Raw genomic sequence first — 6,055 nt, 5'->3', positions numbered from 1 at the left:
TCCTCTGACTCACTGCATGTATCGATAAGATCAGCCGCAGAGGCATCGAAAACGCGAGACCTTCGATCTCCCGAAGCGGGCGCGCCGTGCCGAGTCGGACATTGTTACGTTCTGCTTTGACGATCGCGAAACTTCGGAGCGCGTTTAAAAATCAGCGCTTGGCGGGAAAAAAGCAAACTGCTTAGAAAACAAAAAATATAGTTTCTCCTTCTTCACGTTCGATAGCGCAGTATGCCCGTGAGCGGCGCGGAAGATCTCGAAAGCGGCGTTTCAAACTATCGATAAAGGGCTAAGCATGCCTAATGGGCGCGGTACGGAAAGAGTTAAGAGAAGCGATAGCGTCTATTATTGTGTGCGCGTCATTTAGCAAATGGTGTACACAATCGCAGTTGAAGCCAACGTTACTATATTACCTCTAGTAACGGTGGTTGAAGTGTCAGCAAATCAAAAAAAAAAAGAAACACACACACGCACACGCACACACACACACACACACACACACACACACACACACACACACACACACACACACACACACACACACACACACACACACACACACACACACACACACACACACACACACACACACACACACACACACACACACACACACACACAACACACACACACACACACACACACACACACACACACACACACACACACACACACACACACACAAACACACACATATTGTACATGAGTGCAGTACACATGTACATGCTCTGGTACACACAGTATACATGCCAACAAGAGCTACGGACAAATACGAGGGACAAGGCTCGGCCCAAAGGTGATTCGCACCTAAACCGCTATGTGTGTCTGTTGCACAGAGCCATGCGATTTGTGTGTGTCAAATTAACGCTTTATACGTGCGTCTTGTTTTAGTGGTACCCTTGCCTAAGGCGCTGTGGCTTACCTGCACAGTGGTGTCTTAAGCACGTTCTTTAATCTTCATTTGGAATATCGGGGACTGGAATAAAAAATGTCACAGTTTCGCCCTAAGGGCGAAGCAATGAATGCGATAGCAACACAGCAATGTCATACGAAGTAAGGTGAGCGGCTTTGGTAGCAATATGAATTGAAGTAAACATGAGCTGATTAAGTAAGCAGGTGTGCTGCGGCGTAAGTAGACCGACATGAAGAGAGACTCGATGACCACGAGAAGGCGCGTGTGAAACGGTGGTGTTGATGAGAAGCGTTTCCCGTGGGCAGCGCATGCGAAGGGACACACCTGTAGCGCTGCACTGCCGATCCGGGCCGCATTGCATGTGTAGCGTGCGTTGGAAAATGTGGCCTGACTATTACTAACTGAATGAACAAGCGTGGTGTGTGCGCGCACAAACAAACATGAATAGATCACACTGAATGACTGCAGACGACTGTCAAAACGCTGGTAGCAAGCGCATACGCCGCAGCCAGCGGGCGAAGGTACGTGCGGTCTGTCGCTTCAACGGAAACTGAGCGGCGAATGCACAGCGCATAAAAGGTCAGAGCCGTGTGGAGATAAGAGACGGTGCGGGCGAGCGACGAGCGCGGTTGTTGTTGGCAGAGTAGAAGTGCGCCCCCCCCCCGCTCCCTCCGGCGCTGGCTTCCCGCTTCCTTGCTTGCGCATGGGAGATTGAGTGCGTTCGCTCTCCGTGATAGCGCGCGTCCCCGCACGCTTCCGCTCGGGCATACGGCGCGCGGCGAAGATTTTATCTATACGGAACCTCACGGCGACGGCGACGCCGACGCCGACGGCAGAAATCCGGTTGAAGTGTCCATATAATTGCTATCGCAATGAAATTGCGACGCAGTGTAGTTTCTTCTTATATATGACAGTGCTCTTGGTCAAATGAATCGACTGCCACCGTTTCTTAAATTTGTCTTCTGCCGTCTTCGGTTTCTCAAGCAAAATTCGTCGAGTGCCGACCATGGGGCAGTGCTCCGCAGATCGCTGGGAGTCGATCATGTCGGCATGAATAGCTTCGTTCGTAAAAAGGCCGACCTATGTTGCCGACCCCGTCGGCGCTGGCTTGGCCACGCCGCGGATGCTGGCCTGGATGCGTAGGGCTGCAAAAGCTGAGCGCGAAAGTTTTGGCTGGACAGAGACGTCGGCTTCACGCTGGCCCGACGCTGCTGGCCGATCATTGGATGCCCCCGCCGCCTAGTCGGCGCCAACTTCTTGTGTGCCCGGGGGGGGGGGGGGGGGTGAAAATAGAGAGAAGCAGGTCGCCTCAACCGTCTGTGGCAGTCGGGTCAGACCAACGTTAGGTCGGACGGACGTTACTAGACAAGCTAGTTTCTATGGCGCGGCGCTTCTTGTTCGCGAGAAATGGACATTTCCAGCATGCGGATATTCCGCTCCTACGGACCTCCACATTTGCATGTAAGTCGCACGTAATATTTATGCTATTAGAGGCTATCTTTTGTAGCGTTAATTTGGAAGGAGAGTGCGTAAGAGGGCTGTGTTTCTTTGTTTCGAGAGCTCGTCTGCGCTTTTCGATCTGTTGAAAGCGATATTATATTAGCGCGGCCTAAATTTGATGTCTTGTGGTTTCTGGAGCTGCACTTAATGTGCAAGAGTTCGCATGCCTAAGCTTGTGGTGCAAGCGAATTAAGAGACTGTTGTTGCATCGCGATATGCATGGAGCACCGATGTGTGCATGCCCGTAGCGTACTATACAGGGTGTCCTAACTATCATGCACCAATTAATATTTAAAATATGCAAAGGTCACGTCTATAGCTGGAGGGAACCAAGATAATGTTGTTTGCCGTCGCTTGGAGATACTCGGGATTATTTTTTGCATTCGTGCCATGCTTGTGCCAAGGGCGGAACTAAGCGCAACTCCGCTATGCTTACGGCATCATTGTTGGCGCCCGGACCGTGCACGGCTTTTAATTTATACTTTCGCTTAATTGCTGCAAATCCTGACAATAGGAGGACAAGCGCATTAGAAGCACCAGCGGCGGCTACCTCATCCGTGTTTCCTCACTTCAACATAACTTTTTTTAAATTTCCGCTGAGAACACCATGTACAGATATATATATATATATATATATATATATATATAGATAGATACAGGACAAAGTTTATTATACTTTTTAAAGAGAAGGAGGTAGCCAACTAAATGAATAGGTTATTCCTAGAGAATGAATATGTTGATGTAAGTTCACCTCACTTCAAATTACTTTGCGTGCTTTTCTTGACACTGAAAAAAAAAGAACTGCAGACTTCAGGGACCCCTTCGGCAGAGTGTTTTGTCAACGGCGTGTGAAAAGCATGTGAGTGATATGATTCTCAATATTGATTATCTTTCCAGTAGGCAATGCTAACGACTGGCGACAAAAAAAAAAGAAGAAAAAAAAAGCTCTTCTCATTATTTACAACATTTACGCATTATGGATAGAAGCATCGCCTCTTGCATGCAGAGGCCATAAATGGGGGGTGTTTCAGCAAGCACTTTCAAAAAACTTTAAAGGTTGCCTGTGGCAGATAGTAAAATTCTAGTTCACGAGCTGGTCTACTCGAAGAGGCGGACATTACTTGCACAAAAAATTGAAATGCATAATGGACTAATTAACAAAATTTATCAATTAGGTTTTTAACCTTTTTTTTTTGTTACAACACCAAGGAAGCGCTGGGGTCAAGAATTTTGCAACAGCATTGCTGCAGGAGGAACCTCACAGGGCGCGAATCCGACCATACGGCTTCGGAGAGCTCTTTGCTTTCACAATGGCATTTCGCTCTTTCTTTCTTTTCTACAAGTGACACGGGTGCATTAAAAGCACGTCTATATTGTGAAAGCTACATAACAGTGAACTTCACCCTTGCGGGACGCAGCCTGTGTTCACTGGCTGTTTCACTTTCTGCTTCAGAACCAGACGGGCGCGACGCGAAACACGTTTACAAGCAGACGCTTTTTGCCCGCGGGCCTTCCGTCAATGCAAAAGCCACGTAGCTGGACATGACCGAGGTAATGTTGTTTGCCGTCGCTTGGAGATACTCAGATTATTATTATTCTTTTTTTTTGCATTCCGCCATTAGATAATCTACATTCTACCGGTGCTAACATATGGGGCGGAAACTTGGAGCTTAACAAAGAAGTTCGAGAACAAGTTAAGGACCGCACAAAGAGCGATGGAACGAAATATCTTAGGACTAACGTTAAGAGACAGGAAGAGGGCAGTGTGCATCAGAGGTCAAACGGGGATAGCCGATATTCTAGTTGACATTAAGCGGAAGAAATGGAGCTGGGCAGGCCATGTAATGCGTAGGATGGATAACCGGTGGACCATTAGAGTTCCCGTTCAGCAGAGCTTGGATGTTCCCTTACAAACGCAAAAATACCGCTCAGCAGACCGTAAGTAAGCACTAAGAGTGGATAAACGCCGCAACTGCTGAACTACCGCAGGGACCCAAGCGGCGCAGCTGCGTTTTCTGCCCGGAGCAACATGGCGGTCGCCGCGCGGCCTCAGCCGCGGCGTGGCATCTCCACTCCAGAAGTTTTTTTTTTTTTTTATAACCTCCTTGGGTCAGACAGCATTCAGGGGAAGGAACCGGCAAGATCGAGGTGGGCGCGTAGATGGTGGCTGCAGTGGCTGCTTGATCGGCGCAGCTTCGCATGGTTTCTATGGCGCGGCGCTTCTTGTTCGCGAGAAATGGACATTTCCAGCATGCGGATATTCCGCTCCTACGGACCTCCACATTTGCTTGTAACTTTAAAGAAGAGAAGGGAAGCGCAGTCGAGGTCGGCAGAAAACCAGATGGGATGATGAAGTTAGGAAATTGGCAGGTGCAAGTTGGAATACGCTAGCGCAAGACAGGGGTAATTGGAGATCGCAGGGAGTGGCCTTCGTCCTGCAGTGGACATAAAAAATAGGCTGATGATGATGATGATGATGATTAGATAATCACTCTTAATTAATTAATAAGCTTCTCAAATATCATAATTAGATGAAAAGTATCAATGAGAAAAGTGTCGAGCAACATGAGAAACTCCCTATACAGCTTTAAGTTGCTCAATATGTGCTACATAAGTCTTTTTTTCGAGCGTGAAAGAAGCCCGCGAAACAGGCAAAATTGAAGCGCGACTGGCCGCTCGAAGCACTTTGCGTGTATTTGCGGGCTTCTTTCACGCTCGGAAAAACAATTTTATGTAGCACGTATTGAGCAACGGAAAGCTGTATCGGGAGTTTTTCGAGTTGCTCTACAATTGACGCTTTTCATCTAATTATAATATTTGAGAATTGAAATTAATAACTAAGGCTAATTATGTAATTAGGCGGTATGCAAAAAGTAATCTGAGAATCTCCAAGCAACGGCAAACAATATTACCTTGGTTCTGCCCAACTTCGTGGCATCTGCATATTTTAAAATCTTGGTGCATAATAGTTGGGACAGCCTGTATATTTTTTCTTTTGCACTTCATATGTCGAAAAATCTTCCATCTTTCTTCCAATAACGCTGCTCCTGGCCTATCGCACCTAATGAGCGGCACAATTGTTGCTTGGTAACATTGGTTTATTTCTAGGTAACAAAAATATTAAAATTTAGATTAATATAATATTATTATTCAAAATGTATGGTATCCTTCTCCTGAACCATTTCATTTATCTTATGTGTAATTATAATTTTTAAGTTATTTTTATTTCTTCCAGTTTATGCAAATGAAAATATGAAAGAAATCGATGGATAAATCATATAAAATAGTGTTTATGATTTATCATCGATTTCTTTCATATTTTCATTTATATGTATTTCTTTATCATAATGCCACCACTCGATCATGGCCTGTCCCCTCGCAGTGGTTTCCTGCTATTGTTAACGGTATCGTCATCATCATCATCATCACTGAACGAACGAATCGAACTTGCACGCGGTAGGAGACGAAGAAGAAGCAAGAGAAGCGGCCATGGTGATCTCTTCGAGAAAGGAAGCGATGTACTGGATCACCGCACACATGGTAAACGCTGTTAACTTTTCACGCTTATGGGTTCAGGAGCTTTTGCTGGGTGCATGTCGCTGCAACAAGATGTATTCACGAAGTACTGGGCAATAATCAAAG

Source organism: Dermacentor silvarum, chromosome 4 (assembly GCF_013339745.2).
Source record: "Dermacentor silvarum isolate Dsil-2018 chromosome 4, BIME_Dsil_1.4, whole genome shotgun sequence".
NCBI classification, from domain to species: domain Eukaryota; kingdom Metazoa; phylum Arthropoda; class Arachnida; order Ixodida; family Ixodidae; genus Dermacentor; species Dermacentor silvarum.
This window is presented reverse-complemented; position numbering follows the sequence as displayed.